Genomic DNA, 18,186 nt, shown 5'->3' on the forward strand with positions numbered 1-18,186 from the left:
AGGACCTTGCCGGGGGTCTCGTGGATTTCCTTGGCAATGATCTTGCCAAGGATCGTCGTCTTCTGGTCCTCATCTGATCTTGTGTATTTATGATCTCCACAAAGATCTGCATGCCACCATGGAGGTGCCTCCCAAGCCTTGGTTCCAATGTGGTTGATGGCGTTGGAACCCCTTGGCTCAAGGGCGGCGGGCTCTGCTGGCATTGGGCAAGTTGCCTCGGCAAGGCTCTTGCCGGGGCTGCGGAGGCTGCCCCGACAAGGGTCTTGCCGGGGGAGCCCACTTCGCTCCCTTGCTCTTTGTGTCTTTGGTCTTGGCGTTGCTTCGGTTGTCTTGTGCTCCAGCTTCCCTCCTCTGCCCTTCTCAGTGCGGCCGCGGGCGGGGCTCTGACTGCCCGTGCACAAGTAAAAGGGGTACAAAGGAGATCCCCTACTTTTGTACACTGACAATAGGAGGATTGGGTTTTAAGAATTTTGACCTTTTCAGCCTCGCGATGCTAGCTCAACAAGTTGGGGAACGCAGTAATTTCAAAAAATGTCCTACGCACATGCAAGATCATGGTGATGCATAGCAACGAGAGGGAAGAGTGTTGTCCACGTACCCTCATAGACCGTAAGCGGAAGCGTTATGGCAACGCGGTTGGTGTAGTCGTACGTCTTCATGATCGATCGATCCTAGCACCGAAGGTACGACACCTCTGCAATCTGCACACGTTCGGCTCGATGACGTCTCACGAACTCACGATCCAGCAGTGTGTCGAGGGAGAGCTTCGTCAGCACGATGGCGTGATGATGGTGATGATGATGCTACCGGAACAGGGCTTCGCCTAAGCACCGCTATGATATGACCGAGGTGGATTATGGTGGAGGGGGGGCACCACACATGGCTAAGAGATCAATGATCAACTTCTATGTCTATGGGGTGCCCCCTCCCCCGTATATAAAGGAGTGGAGGAGGGGGAGGGTCGGCCCTCTACTATGGCGCGCCCTAGGGAGTCCTACTCCCACCGGGAGTAGGATTCCCCCTTTCTAAGTAGGAGTAGGAGAGAAGGAAGGGAAGGAGAGAAGAGAAGGAAGGAGGGGGTGCCGCCCCTCCCCTAGTCTAATTTGGACTAGGACTTGGGGGGCGCGCGGCCTGCCCTAGGCAGCCCCTCTCTCTTTCCCCTAAAGCCCAATAAGGTCCATGTACTCCCCGGGGGGTTTCGGTAACCTCCCGGTACTCCGGAAAATGCCTGAACTCACCCGGAACCATTCCGATGTCCAAACATAGGCTTCCAATATATTGATCTTTATGTCTCGACCATTTCGAGACTCCTCGTCATGTCCGTGATCAAATTCAGGACTCTGAACTACCTTCGGTTCATCAAAACACATAAACTCATAATATCGATCGTCACCGAACGTTAAGCGTGCGGACCCTACGTGTTCGAGAACTATGTAGACATGACCGAGACTCGTCTTCGATCAATAACCAATAGCAGAACCTGGATGCTCATATTGGTTCCTACATATTCTACGAAGATCATTATCGGTCAAACCGCATAACGATATACGTTGTTCCCTTTGTCATCGGTATGTTACTTGCCCGAGATTCGATCGTCGGTATCTCAATACCTAGTTCGATCCCTTTACCGGCAAGTCTCTTTACTCGTTCTGTAATGCTACATCCCGTAACTAACTTATTAGCTACATTGCTTGCAAGGCTTATAGTGATGTACATTACCGAGAGGGCCCAGAGATACCTCTCCAACAATCGGAGTGGCAAATCCTAATCTCGACCTATGCCAACTCAACAAACACCATCGGAGACACCTGTAGAGCACCTTTATAATCACCCAGTTACGTTGTGACGTTTGGTAGCACACAAAGTGTTCCTCTGGTATTCGGGAGTTGCATGATCTCATAGTCATAGGAACATGTATAAGTTATGGAGAAAGCAATAGCAACAAACTAAACGATCATCGTGCTAAGCTAACGGATGGGTCAAGTCGATCACATAATTCTCTAATGATGTGATCCCGTTAATCAAATGACAACTCATGTCTATGGTTAGTAAACATAATCATCATTGATTCAACGAGCTAGTCAAGTAGAGGCAAACTAGTGACACTCTGTTTGTCTATATATTCACACATGTACTAAGTTTCCGGTTAATACAATTATAGCATGAATAATAAACATTTATCATGATATATGGAAATATAAACAACAATTTTATTATTGCCTCTAGGGCATATTTCCTTCACGACAAGCGTGGCGTTTACTCCAGAACCCAAATACTTTGAGTGCACGAATCCTCAAAAGTGTCTATTACCCAACAACTACTATTCTGCATGCCACCATCGGAGGACACCCAAGCCAAGTGTGGAGAGTGATTATTGAAGGCAGAGGCACACTCAAGCAAGGTCTGGTCCGTTGGATAGGTAATGGAGATACTACACACATTAGGGAGGACACATGGTTACCCATAGATGAGATGCTCAGGCCCTACGGGTGCCGAGTGCCTAATGCACCAACTCTAGTGTCTGAGTTAATTGATCACATGAATGCCAAATGGAATGAACAGATGGTCAAGCAGGTTTTTCTGGCTATGGATGCACGAGCGATCATGGGGATCCCCCTCTGTACCCGAAACACAAGTGATTTCTGGTGCTGGAACTTTGGCGAAGCGGAGTTTTCTCAGTAAAGTCGGCATATCATATGTTGGTGGCCATGAGACAGCGACGTGAAGCATGGCTCGAGGGGACCGCCGGCTCGTCATGAGCAGTTGTGGAAGAAGCGCAATGGAAAGACCTGTGGAATATAAAGGTCTCGGGTACGGTAAAAATGTACCTATGGAGATTATCAAAGCAATCTCTCCCAACTGAAGATGTGCGAGCTCATTGTCACATGGCGGACAACCCCCTGTGCGGGATGTGTGGAGTCCCGGACTCGTGGAGACACTCTCTGATTAACTGCACTACTTCACGATGCACTTGGGCATTGGTGGATGATGATCTGGCTCAAAAGCTGGTGGCAACAATCGAACCTAAAGCCAAGCAGTGGCTATTTACCCTGATGGAAACGTTATCACATAATCAGTTCGTCCTAATTGCAAGCATGCTTTGGGCCACATGGATAGCATGGCAGAAAGCAATCGATGAGCAGTTTTTCCAAACCCCTCAAGCCACCAATTCCTTCGTCAAGAATTTTATCTCAGAGCTCAGCATACTGTCAGATCACCGAGCCACTAGCACTCCAGGAGGTGTAAGTCAGATCTCCCGAAATCCACGTTGATGCTGGGGTACGAGCTAGAAGAGGAGGTTCAACCTCCACAGTCTGCCGCAATCAGTTGGGCAACTACTTGGGAAGCTCATCGCTGGTTATTGCAGGCTTGGAGGATCTTCTGATCCTAGAAACAATAGCATGTAGAGAAGTTCTTGCTCTGGCGGAAGATCTCAATCTTCAGAATGTGATGGTTGCTTCGGACTCAAAACAAACTATCTCTGATATTGCCAGAAGAAGTATGGGAAAGAATGGAGCAGTTGTAAATGAAATAAACCATAGATCGGCTCTTTTTAATTGTATTTTTACTTTTAAAGGTCGTGCATCCAATATGGAAGCACATAGATTAGCCAAGTTTTCTCGGAGTAGAGGGCCGGGGCGCCATGTATGGTTGGGCCAACCCCATAACCCTGCTTGTATCCCACAAACTGTGGCCTTTGATGAATAAATCAGTTTTAACCCCTAAAAAAAAACCTAAACACCCTCAAGGTTTAAAAATAAACCGGGATCAAAGAGTTCGATGTGCTAATTTCCAAGATTCAAAGTTCAGGGTTCGACTTAGCTTTTGTCTACAAGTTCAAGGTTTGTTTTGGACTTTTTCCGAAAAGCCAGCTGGGACAACTAGCTAAGAGCTTTTTTTGGGCACAAGAGCTTGTGCCCCAATCGTCTATGTGCAGGCCCAGTACTGGTGGCTCACAGGAAGAGGCAAATCCGTGCCCCAGTCGGCAATCGCCGCCCTGTCCTTGAGAGGACTAGCAAATATTGTACTGCGTTTCAGTAGTGCATCTGCGCGCTGGGTGAAGTCCAACACAAGGCCCTATCAAGAACTGTCAAGCTCCACGACACTAGTCGATGACGTGCCGACCCACATGGCCCCGTTACTCGAACATCATCGTATATACGGGTGCATGCAATGCACGGACCGGCCCGCCCGTTCCTCGAGTGAAGGAGAGAACCCCACGAGAGATATACGGTGCATCGGGCCATCAGTCTTTTTTGCCCTGAGTGCAAGAACTCCGGCGCGCGGTGGGTCGTGCAACGTGCATTCAGGCCCCTCCCATTGCTCCACCTTGTATAGGTGCTAAGCCTTTCACGCAGGCAAACAATCTGACGTGGCAAGTTATTTAAGAGGAGAGAGATGGGTGTGGTAACCCCAAGAAGAAACAATGCTAAGCGCGTGAACCTAGGCAAAACATTTAAATGAAGGAAGCCCACCAATACATGAAGAGTTTTAGTTGCTAAATCATTAAATGAAGTAAGGTTAGCTACCATAAGCTAAGCACCTATTGAAAGAACATGCAGTGCCCCCATGTTTGGTTTTGGTAATTGATGACAATCTCTATGGACTAATGGTTGCATTGAGTTACATTTGAAGGATTTGTCCATAGGCATTTCTTGAAGTCCATGTGTTGGTTTCAATGAGTTTATGAGATGACCAAGGTGATATTAAGGAATTATCCAAAGTTTGGTCATGCATCATCCAAATGAAGAGAGTTGGAAAGGTTCAAGGTTGATCAAGACTAAGTCAAGAGAGAATCAAGTTGACCAACTCACAAAGTATAGAAGATGTACCGAGAGGGATCAAGTGATCCCATGGTATGGTAAGCATTGTCAATTACGCTCTGTGTACTAACCCATGGTCTTCATGAGAGTTCTTTGTGGGGTTAGGTTGCCGTGTGCAAGTTCAAGTGATGCATCACGAAGAGATCAAGTGCTTGAAGCTTGCCGTCCATTTGGTTGCAATGGACTTGTGAAGATGTGCGAAAGAGTGGCTTACCCATAGTGGAGTGTGGGGGAGCAATCAACTAGTCTTCATCGAGCCAACACAATCAAGAAAGGTGGTCCAACTTGAGGGAGTCAAGATCGTCATCATCTACCTCAAGTGGACCATGTGCAAGGCAAAGGTTTGCCCTTGATAGATTTTCTATTTTACTGGTCTCATGGTGGTAGTTGGGAGACCGGGTTATAGGATCGATTGTCGTACTATCAAGAGGGGCTCTCGATGAGTAGCTTGATCATATCGTTCGTAGAGATCTCAAACCACTGCATCCTTGCATCATCTTTCTTGGTTCTTGTTTGGTTCTCTTTGTGAGTTTTGGAGCTTATGGTCATCTTGAGGACAAGCTCGAGTTCATCGAAAACGGAGTTCACTTGCATCTTCTATGATGTTTTCGATGTTGGAGGTTATGCACGTTCTTCTCTGTTGGAGGTTTTGATGCTACTCGTCATCTTGTATCCAACAAGCTTGAGTTTTCTCAATTCAGAGCTCATTTGTAGAAGTTATGGCCGTTCTGATTTTATTGGATCCGTATGTTGTCTTTAGCGGCGTTTTGAAGGCATCCAAGTGCTAAATCCTCTGTGGCGTGCGGTAGAACTGCTCAAGGGAGCGGTAGTACCGTAGGGGCCAGCGGTAGTACCACTCCTGGTGAGCGGTAGTACCGCTACCTCTAGCCCAGAACGCTGGCATGCACGGAAGTAGGCGCGGAAGTGATTTTTTACCTCCACGCCCTACGCGGTAGTACCGCTGCCTCGTGTCCTGGCACTGTTGTGTGCGGTAGTAGGCGCGGATGCAATTTTTTACATCCGCCCTTACGCTGTAGTACCGCTCCCTGTGAGCGGTAGTACCGTGCCGACTTTTTCTCGTAGCTAGCTCCAGCGGTTGTAGGCGCGGCAAATTTTCTTTTCATCCATGGCCGCGCGGTAGTACCGCAAGGGTAGGCGGTAGTACCGCTCCTGCAGTAGTACCTCCCTGTTGCCCCTTTGCAGTGTTGTTTCATTCGACTTCTGCCGCCCTAGCGGTAGTACCGCTCTGTGCGGGCTATGAGCATAACGGTTGGATTTCCCCCCTCCTATAAAAGGGGGTATTCTTCCCCAATGAACCCAATCTTTCAAGCTCGTGTTCTTCCCCCATTGTTGACCTTCTTCGAGCTTGCTAACTCTCAATCCCTCCATGGATTCTTGCTATTTTTTGAGGGGAAAGAGAGAGGACATCTAGATCCATATTTCCACCAATCACTTTCTCCTCTATGTGAGGGGAACCCCTTGGATCTAGATCTTGGAGTTCTTGGTGTTCTCCTTCATTTTCTTCCCCTCATTTTCCTCCCTAGCATTAGTTGCTTCGGTGGGATTTGAGAGAGAAGTACTTGGGCACTCTGTGTGCCCTTGCCAATGCATTTGGTGCATCAGTTTGAGTTCTCCACATGATACGTGGAAATTGCAAGTTGAGAAGCTTATTACTCTTGGGTGCTTGGGACCCTTGAGCTTGTTCCTCTTGGGTGCTTGGGCGCCCTAGATGGTTGGTGGTGTTCGGAGCTCAATCATTGTGGTGTAAAGCTCCGGGCAAGCATCGGGGTCTCCAATTAGGTTGTGAAGATCGCCCCGAGCAATTTGACGGGTTCCGGTGATCGCCCCCACGGGTTGCCAAAGTGTACGGGTTCGGTGACCGCCCCCAAGGGTTGCCATTTGTATGGGTTCGGTGGCCGCCCTCAAGGGTCCCTTAGTGGAATCACGACATCTTGCATTGTGCGAGGGCGTGAGGAGATTACGGTGGCCCTAGTGGCTTCTTGGGGAGCATTGTGCCTCCACATCGCTCCAAACGGAGATTAGCATCCGCAAGGGTGTGAACTTCGGGATACATCGTCGTCTCCGCGTGCCTCGGTTATCTCTTACTCGAGCTCTTTACTTATGCACTTTACTTTGTGATAGCCATATTGTTCCTTGTCATATATCTTGCTATCACATAGTTGTTTATCTTGCTTAGCATAAGTTGTTGGTGCACATAGGTGAGCCTAGTTGTTTTAGGTTTTGTGCTTGACAAATTAACCGCTAGGTTTATTCCGCATTTGTTCAGGCCTAAACCGTAATTATTTTAAAACGCCTATTCACCCCTCCCCCTCTAGGCGACATCCACGATCTTTCACCTATGCATTGGGGAGTATAGTTGCTAAGATATTTAATGTGCTTAGCACCTCAACTAAGCATCCATGCATTGGAAGCAGCCTCATCGTAGCCGCCTCCCCGTTTCACGTCACGGTCAATTATGACAAGCTGGGCTGATTTTTACATGCAATATTTACTACTGCCTTCGTCTTATAATGTAGGAGTAAATGTTTTACAGCAGCATCTACAGCCGGGCACCCCAAACCTGGCTCATATGTCTGGGCGGGCCGCCCGATCACTGACCGGTCATGATTTTTGACTCAGATGGCCCCCCTCAAACGGGCTTCAAACGTCTGGAGATTGGCACCCCTTATATTCAGCCTAAATATGGTGCGGATATGAGGCGTCCGGGCATGTCCGCCACGTAAGATTGACAATGGGTCCATGTGGACTCGTCTGGAAACTCGGCGGTCTGAGGGATGCCTCCTCCGTCGCCGCAGTGTGAACGCCACGTGGCACCGCTCCGGCTCGCCGTTCAAGGCCAAATCTGGCTATTTAAGCCGGCCAGCGTCCCCCAACACTAGCCCGTCCACCTCCTTGTTGGGGAATGTTGCATGGAAAACAAAAAATTCAACGCACACGCAAGATATATCCATGGAGATGCATAGCAACGAGAGGGAAGAGTGTGTCTACATACCCTCGTAGACCGTAAGCGGAAGCGTTTATTAACGTGGTTGATGTAGTCGAACTTCTTCACGATCCAACCGATCAAGTACTGAACATACGGCACCTCCGCGTTCAGCACATGTTCAGCTCGCTGACGTCCTCGCCTTCTTGATCCAGCAAGACGGGCGAAGTAGTAGATGAGTTCCGGCAGCACGACGACATGATGACGGTGGTGGTGATGCTATCTCTACAGGGCTTCGCCTAAGCACTCCGAAAATATGACCGAGGGACAAAATTGTGGAGAGGGACGCCGCACACGGCTAATGGATTGTTGTGGCCTTTGTGTGGCACCTCCTCTCTCATATATATAGGTTGGGGGGAGGGGAGGCGCCCCAAGGGAGGCCGAATCCCCCTTGGGCTCCTGACCTGGCCGCCCCCCCTTCCTTGTTGGCGCACAGGAGGAAGGCAGGGGGAAGTGGCGCCCCCATCGTTTCCCTAGGGCCGACGGCCAGGGAGAGGGCGCGCCAGCCCCCTTGTGGGCTGGTGTGTGCCTCCCCTTGGCACATTAGGCCCATAGACCTCCCGGGGGCTCCCGGAACCCCTTCCAGTGATCCGATGGTTACCCGGTACAACCCGAAACCTTTCCGGTGTCCAAATAACAACGTCCTATATATCAATCTTTACCTCTGGACCATTCCGGAGCTCCTCGTCATGTCCATGATCTCATCCGGGACTCCGAATAACATTCGGTCACCAAATCACATAACTCATATAACACTATATCGTCAACGAACGTTAAGCATGCGGACCCTATGGGTTCGAGAACTATGTAGACATGACCGAGACACCTCTCCGGTCAATAACCAATAGCGGAACCTGGATGCCCATATTGGCTCCTACATATTCTACGAAGATCTTTATCGGTCGAACCTTATGACAACATATGTAATTCTCTTTGTCTATCGATTTGTTACTTGCTTGAGATTCAATCACTGATATCTTCATACCTAGTTGAATATCGTTACCGGCAAGTCTCTTTACTCGTTTCGTAATACATCATCTCATAACTAACTCCTTAGTTAGTTTGCTTGCAAGCTTCTTGTGATGTGCATTATCGAGTGGGCCTAGAGATACCTCTTCCATACACGGAGTGACAAATCCTAATCTCGATCCATGCCAACTCAACAAACACCTTCGGAGATACTTGTAGAGCATCTTTTTAGTTACCCAGTTACGTTGTTGATGTTTTATAGCACACAAGGTATTCCTCCGGTATCCGGGAGTTGCATGATCTCATAGTCGAAGGAATATGTATTTGACATTAAGAAAGCAATAGCAATAAACTGAACAATCATATGCTAAGCTAACGGATGGGTCTTGTCCATCACATCATTCTCCTAATGATGTGATCCCGTTATCAAGTGACAACACATGTCTATGGTTAGGAAACCTTAACCATCTCTGATCAACGAGCTAGTCTAGTAGAGGCTTACTAGGGACACGGTATTTTGTTTATGTATCCACACATGTATTTAATTTTCCGATCAATACAATTCTAGCATGAATAATAAACCTTTATCATGAATAAGGAAATAGAATAATAACTTTATTATTGCATCTAGGGCATATTTCCATTAGTCTCCCACTTGCACTAGAGTCAATAATCTAGATTACATTGTAATGAATCTAACACCCATGGAGTCTTGGTGCTGATCTTGTTTTGCTCGCGGAAGACACTTAGTCAATGGGTCTGCTACATTCAGATCCGTATGTATTTTGCAAATTTCCATGTCTCTCCATCCTTGACCTTTTCACGAATGCAGTTGAAGCGTCTCTTGATGTGTTTGGTTCTCTTGTGAAACCTGGATGCCTTCGATAAGGCAATTGATCCAGTGTTGTCACAAAAGATTTTCATTTGACCCGTTCAGATTCCTTCTCGTGCTGCTTCCGAAGCAGCTATGTACTCTGCTTCACACGTAGATCCTGCCATGACGCTCTGCTTGGAACTACACCAACTGACATCTCCACCATTCAATACAAATATCTATCTGGTTTGTGACTTAGAGTCATCCGGATCAGTGGCGGAGCTAGCATCGACGTAACCATTTACGACATGATCTTCGTCAACTCCATAAACGAGAAACATATCCTTGGTCCTTTTCAGGTACTTTGGGATGTTCTTGATCGCTGTCCAGTGATCCACTCATGGATTACTTTGGTACCTCCCTGCCAAACTTATGGCAAGGCACACATCAGGTCTGGTACACAGCATAGCATACATGATAGAACCTATGACTGAGACATAGGGAATGATCGACTTTCATTTTCTCTCTATCTTTTGCAATGGTCGGGCTTTGAGTCTGACTCAATTTCACACCTTGTAAAACAGGCAAGAACCCTTTCTTTGACTGATCCATTTTGAACTTCTTCAAAACTTTGTCAAGGTATGTGCTTTGTGAACGTCCTATTAAGCGTCTTGATCATCCCTATGGATCTTGATGCCCAATATATAGGCAGCTTCACCGAGGTCTTTCATTGAAAAATTCTTATTCAAGTATCCTTTTATGCTATCCAAAAAAGGTTAATCCACAGATCGCAATGTTTTTTTAGAAACAGATACAGATTGCAATGTCTTAATGCCAAATAATAATAATTCAGATAACACATACTTGTAGTTTCTAAATGCATAAGTACAGGTTACCATGAATATGCAACATTCAAACAACAAGATGCATGCTAGAGATTTCCAATAGTCGAAGTAAGAACAAGGAGCCACCCAGCCAAAACTGAACAACAGCCACAAATGACCACAATGGAACTGACCATACACAAGATGGTCTAAACTTGTAGCAATTATGTGCGCTTACCTGACCTGAATTCTGCATTTCAGGAGTCTAAATAAGCTAATGGGCCTAGAGCTCTAAACTAATGTGACAAAGAGCTTGAACTCAAACTCCATTCACTGCAACATTCCTGAAAGCAGTCACGGTTCAGACATGGGCATGGACCAGTCTCTGCGTTGAGGTCTGTATATGTTTCAACTGGCAAGTTACAAAATAATGATTGTTTGACCCCAAACATTACAATGATTCACTGAAATTTTTAAATACTTTGGCATCTCCCAGAAGTATCAGCCTTTAGTTGTTGATAAAAGACATGAATTTAGCGATGCAAAATAGACAAAACAAATTCTTTTTTACCACAACTTGAATTTGCGCTGCAACTTATGAACTTGAACTTGTTCTCCAGATTATCACGAGCAATGAAATAGTTTTGATTTACAAACATAGTTACTATCTTTGGTTGCCCAGATTATAACTGCATAATGCTTGCTTACCTGAGCCTAATACATAAAGACAAGAGCAGTTTTAACATGGTCCATCACAAGAAACAGAGTAGAAGAAGTATTAGCGCAGGAACGAACGCAAGGTTCAGAAGATCCATCACAGGGGCAAGAAGAAGAAGAACAGCAGTTTTAGCTTGCATGAACAAGTGGAGCAAATTGCTCAGACGTACATGTGTGGCGATCGTACAAGGACGAACTAATATATCGGCCAATGAGTATCCTCGTATACACTTTGAAAAGAATTTCAACATCGGATTTAATAGACACTTGCAGGTGAGAAGAACTTGTGTTCTCCAAGCGGTCCAGCGTTAAGATTGTCCCTCTTCTCCTTCTCGATCACCTCTTCGGCCTTCCACGCTGCTTCAAATGGATCGAAGGAGCACGGCTGTGGTTTGAACAAGTGGTCGTGTCCCTGAAGCGATGGAGCGTCAAGATCCGACGCGGCATTGTACCTCTTCTCCTTCTCAGCATCATGGAAGGTAGGGTTGTGCATTGCCTGATCCTATGATCCCCACATTGGGTAAGGGCAATCAGACTACAGCATGTCCTCCAGCATGCCTTGGTCCAACGTATCCAGGTACAGAGGTTCCTGTCGGCCCATCTCCACGCCAGTGTTGGCTCCAATGACCGGCTCAACTTCAATTGAGTTGTCTTCCATCATTCTCATTAGTTCTTCAATATCAAAACCATCATCCTCCAATGGATGAAAGACAACCTCTTCAGATGTGCTCCTTGCAATGCTTGAGCCAGCCTCAGGAACAATCATCTGTTGTTGGGTGTAATGCTTGACAGACTCTAGCACATCTGACCGGGAGGAAATTGTGGGAGCTTGAGCTTGTCACTGCTTATTATGTGAGGAGGAAGCAGCATTGCTTGCAACTAACTTATTAGCTACATTGCTTACAAGGCTTATAGTGATGTACATTACCCAGAGGGCCCAGAGATACCTCTCCGACAATCGGAGTGACAAATCCTAATCTCGATCTATGCCAACTCAACAAACACCATCGGAGACACCTGTAGAGCACCTTTATAATCACCCAGTTACGTTGTGATGTTTGGTAGCACACAAAGTGTTCCTCCGGTATTCGGGAGTTGCATAATCTCACAGTCATAGGAACATGTATAAGTTATGGAGAAAGGAATAGCAACAAACTAAATGATCATCGTGCTAAGCTAAAGGATGGGTCAAGTCAATCACATCATTCTCTAATGATGTGATCCCATTAATTAAATGACAACTCATGTCTATGGTTAGGAAACATAACCATCATTGATTCAACGAGCTAGGCAAGTAGAGGCAAACTAGTGACACTCTATTTGTCTATATATTCATACATGTACTAAGTTTCCGGTTAATACAATTCTAGCATGAATAATAAACATTTATCATGATATAAGGAAAAATAAATAACAACTTTATTATTGCCTCTAGGGCATATTTCCTTCAGTCTCCCACTTGCACTAGAGTCAATAATCTAGATTACATTGTAATGATTCTAACAACCATGGAGTCTTGGTACTGATCATGTTTTGCTCGTGAGAGAGGCTTAGTCAACGGGTCTGCAACATTCAGATTTGTATGTATCTTGCAAATCTCTATGTCTCCCTCCTTGACTTGATCGCGGATGGAATTGAAGCGTCTCTTGATGTGCTTGGTTCTTTTGTGAAATCTGGATTCCATTGCCAAGGCAATTGCACCAGTATTGTCACAAAAGATTTTCATTGGACCCGATGCACTAGGTATGACACCTAGATCGGATATGAACTCCTTCATCCAGACTCCTTCATTTGCTGCTTCCAAAGCAGCTATGTATTCCGCTTCACATGCAGATCCCGCCACGACGCTCTGCTTGGAACTGCACCAACTCACAGCTCCACCATTTAATAAAAACATGTATCCGGTTTGTGACTTAGAGTCATTCGGATCAGTGTCAAAGCTTGCATCGATGTAACCGTTTACGACGAGCTCTTTATCACCTCAATATACGAGAAACATATCCTTAGTCCTTTTCAGGTATTTTAGGATATTCTTGACCGCTGTCCAGTGATCCATTCCTGGATTACTTTGGTACCTCCCTGCTAAACTGATATCAAGGCACACATCAGGTCTGGTACACAACATTGCATACATGATAGAGCCTATGGCTGAAGCATAGGGAACATCTTTCATTTTCTCTCTACCTTCTGCAATGGTCGTGCATTGAGTCTGACTGAACTTCACACCTTGTAATACATGCAAGAACCCTTTCTTTGCCTGATCCATTTTGAACTTCTTCAAAACTTTATCAAGGTATGTGCTTTGTGAAAGTCCAATTAAGCGTCTTGATCTATCTCTATAGATCTTGATGCCCAATATATAAGGAGGTTCACCGAGGTCTTTCATTGAAAAATTCTTATTCAAGTATCCTTTTATGCTATTCAGAAATTCAGTATCATTTCCGATCAACAATATGTCATCTACATATAATATCATAAATGCTACGGAGCTCCCACTCACTTTCTTGTAAATACAGGCTTCTCCAAAAGTATGTATAAAACCATTTGCTTTGATCACACTATCAAAGTGTATATTCCAACTCCGAGAGGCTTGCACCAGTCCATAAATGGATCGCTGGAGCTTGCACACTTTTTTAGCACCTTTTGGATCGACAAAACCTTCTGGTTGCATCATATACAACTCTTCTTTAAGATATCCATTAAGGAATGCAGTTTTGACATCCATTTGCCAAATTTCATAATCATAAAATGCGGCAATTGCTAACATGATTCGGACGGACTTAAGCATCGCTGTGGGTGAGAAGGTCTCATCGTAGTCAACTCCTTGAACTTGTCGAAAACCTTTTGCAACAAGTCGAGCTTTGTAGACAGTAATATTACCGTCAGCGTCAGTCTTCTTCTTGAAGATCCATTTATTCTCTATGGCCTGCCGATCATCGGGCAAGTCAACCAAAGTCCATACTTTGTTCTCATACATGGATCCCATCTCAGATTTCATGGCCTCAAGCCATTTTGCAAAATCTGGGCTCATCATCGCTTCCTGATAGTTCGTAGGTTTGTCATGGTCAAGTAACATGACTTCCAGAACAGGATTACTGTACCACTCTGGTGTGGATCTTACTCTGGTTGACCTATCAGGTTCGGTAGTAACTTGATCAGAAGTTTCATGATCATCACCATTAGCTTCCTCACTTACTGGTGTAAGAATCACTGGAACTGTTTTCAGTGATGAACTACTTTCCAATACGGGAGAAGGTACAATTACCTCATCAAGTTCTACTTTCCTCCCACTCACTTCTTTCGAGAGAAACTCCTTCTCTAGAAAGTTTCCGAACTTAGCAACAGAAGTCTTGCCTTCGGATCTGTGATAGAAGGTGTATCCAATAGTCTCCTTTGGATATCCTATGAAGACACATTTCTCTGATTTGGGTTCGAGCTTATCAGGTTGAAGCTTTTTCACATAAGCATCACATCCCCAAACTTTAAGAAATGACAACTTGGGTTTCTTGCCAAATCACAGTTCATAAGGTGTCATCTCAACGGATTTAGATGGTGCCCTATTTAATGTGAATGTAGCCGTCTCTAAAGCATAACCCCAAAACGATAGCGGTAAATCAATGAGAGACATCATAGATTGCACCATATCTAATAAAGTGCGGTTACGACATTCGGACACACCATTATGTTGTGGTGTTCCAGGTGGTGTGAGTTCCCAAACTATTCCGCATTGTTTCAAATGAAGTCCAAACTCATAACTCAAATATTCACCTCCATGATTAGATCGCAGAAATTTGATTTTCTTGTTATGATGATTTTCCACTTCACTCCGAAATTCTTTGAACTTTTCAAATGTTTCAGACTTATGTTACATTAAGTAGATATACCCATATCTGCTCAAATCATCTGTGAAGGTGAGAAAATAACGATATCTGCCGCGAGCTTCAATGTTCATTGGACCACATACATCAGTATGTATGATTTCCAATAGCTCTGTTGCTCGCTCAATTGTTCCGGAGAACAGAGTTTTAGTCATCTTTCCCATGAGGCGTGGTTCGCAAGTACCAAGTGATTCCAGAAGTCCATCAGAATGGACTTTCTTCATGCGCTTTACACCAATATGACCTAAACGGCAGTGCCACAAATAAGTTGCACTATCATTATCAACTCTTCATCTTTTGGCTTCAATACTATGAACAAGTGTATCACTACTATCAAGATTTAGTTAAAATAGACCACTCATCAGGGGTGCATGACCATAAACGATATTACTCATATAAATAGAACAACCATTATTCTCTGATTTAAATGAATATCCGTCTTGCATCAAACAAGATCCAGATATAATGTTCAAGCTCAACGTTGGCACCAAATAACAATTATTTAGGTCTAAAACTAATCCCGAAGGTAGATGTAGAGGTAGCGTACCGACGGTGATCACATCGACTTTGGAACCATTTCCCACGCGCATCGTCACCTTGTCCTTAACCAATCTTCGGTTAATCCATAGCCCCTATTTCGAGTTGCAAATGTTAGCAACTAAACCATTATCAAATACCCAGGCACTACTGTGAGCATTAGTAAGGTACACATCAATAACATGTATATCAAATATACCTTTCACTTTGCCATCCTTCTTCTCCGCCAAATACTTGGGGCAGTTCCGCTTCCAGTGACCGGTTCCTTTGCAGTAGAAGCACTCAGTCTCATGCTTAGGTCCAGACTTGGGTTTCTTCACTTGAGCAGCAACTGGCTTGCTGTTCTTCTTGAAGTTCCCCTTCTTCCCTTTACCCTTTTTCTTGAAACTGGTGGTCTTGTTGACCATCAACACTTGATGCTCCTTCTTGATTTCTACCTCAGCAGCCTTCAGCATTGCGAAGAGCTCAGGAATCGTCTTATCCATCCCTTGCATATTTGTTGGGGGTGTCGTGTGACATATGCCAAAGGATGGCTTATCATGGAGGGGGCTAATAAAACGTCACCGGTGCCAGGAAAAAGGATGAGGCGAAGACATGCACGCCGGCGAATCTTACCCAGGTTCGGGGCTCTCCTAGGAGATAACACCCCTAGTCCTGCTCTGCGGGGTCTCCGCATGATCACTATAGCAACAATAGTGGCTACAAGATTGCTCCTAGAGATGTTTCTCTAGAGGAGGAAGAAGAACAAGGCTAGCCCTAGCTTCCTCTCTCTATATGTGTGGGTGATATGAACTAAGGTCTGAACCCTTTGCATGGGTGCCCTGGGGGGTTTATATAGGCCTACCCCCAGGGGTACAAAGGTAATCTGTTCAGGCATTGGCCCTGTCTATCAGTGTTTATGGTCGTCGGCTTCTCTGCCGGCCGCTGGGTCCCGCCACCTGGTAAGCCCTGTTGACTGTCTCGTACTTGGCCGACAGACCGTCCCCGCCGCTTGCGGGTCTGGATGGCTGCTCAGCACTCTAGCGATGCTGGTAATGATGCATGTTTTGTTGGCAGAGGCGTGGCTATAGTAACACCGCCTGGCGGGTGATCACTGTAGCCATCCCCCATCTCTTCTGATTAATGGCGCATGGACTCCGCCTGGTCAGGGACCGGCCTCTCCTCAAGCCGACTGGTCTGGGTTTGCCGCCGTCTGGCTCCTCGCGGACAGGTCGGGCCCATCGCCTGTGGGCCGTACCGACAGTCCATAGTGGGGGCATGGCCTTCTCTGCCATGGGTGATGTCATGGGCCGCACATCAACAGTGTCGCGCCGACCGGGGCTGTCCGCCCCGTACGATGCACTGTGGCCATGCTTGGCCCTGGATTCGGGGGTGGCTGACGGCATTGTAGCCATGCCCTGTCTTGTCGTCATAATGTGGTGCAAACTTTGAGGGCACCTGGGGCCGCCTGCTAAGGGCCGGCCTCTCCAGAGGCCGCCCGCCAGGAGTCGGCCCACTTCGAGGCCGCCCTCTGGGCCTTGCCGTCTTTCGCCAGCCGGCCACTGGGACCTGCCGGCCGTAAGAAGGCGGCTAGTTGATCTTTGGGTCTTGAGGGGCGAAGCCAGTCCCGATGTCTTGAAATGCCATGGGGGCAGATGAGGATACCCGTGGCTAATTACTCCAACAGTAGTCTCCGAAGCTGGTGGGACGTTGCGACTGAAAGAGGTGAGGAGCCTCAGCAGCTTCCTACTCTGAGTGCTTCGTTGATCTTGCTTCATCCGTCTTCCGGAATGCCGACTGTTAGGAGTCGGACGAGACCAGGAGGGACGCCTGGGGGTTTTCAAAATGTCTTGGCGGGAGCAAGGTGGTGCGCTGGCCTGGAACCAATCTTGTCGCCAGCCTGCTGTATGCCATGTGTCTCCAGCCGGCTGCTACCTCTTGAGCACTGCGTTGGATTTCTCCGAAGAGGAGAGGATGATGCAGCAAAGTAGCGTAAGTATTTCCCTCAGTTTTTGAGAACCAATGTATCAATCCAGTAGGAGGCTACGCACGAGTCCCTCGTACCTACACAAAAACAATAGCTCAACACAACCAACACGCTTAGGGGTTGTCAATCCCTTCACAGTCACTTGCGAAAGTGAGATCTGATAGAGATGATAAATAATATTTTTGGTATTTTTGGTATAGAGATGCAAAGTAAAAAGTAAAAGTCAAAGTAAAAGCAAAGCAATAATAAAGTGATGGAGATTGATATGATGAGAAAGAGACCCGGGGGCCATAGGTTTCACTAGTGGCTTCTCTCAAGAGCATAAGTATTCTACGGTGGGTGAACAAATTACTGTTGAGCAATTGACAGAATTGAGCATAGTTATGAGAATATCTAGGTATGATCATGTATATAGGCATCACGTCCGTGACAAGTAGACCGAAACAATTCTGCATCTACTACTCTTACTCCACTCATCGACCGCTATTCATCATGCATCTAGAGTATTAAGTTAAAAATAGAGTAACGCCTTAAGAAAGATGACATGATGTAGAGGGATAGTTTCATGCAATATGATTAAAACCCCATCTTGTTATCCTCGATGGCAACGATATAATACGTGCCTTGCTGCCCCTTATGTCACTAGGAAAGGAC

This window comes from Triticum urartu, chromosome 7 (genome assembly GCF_003073215.2).
Source record: "Triticum urartu cultivar G1812 chromosome 7, Tu2.1, whole genome shotgun sequence".
In the NCBI taxonomy this organism is placed as follows: Eukaryota; Viridiplantae; Streptophyta; class Magnoliopsida; order Poales; family Poaceae; genus Triticum; species Triticum urartu.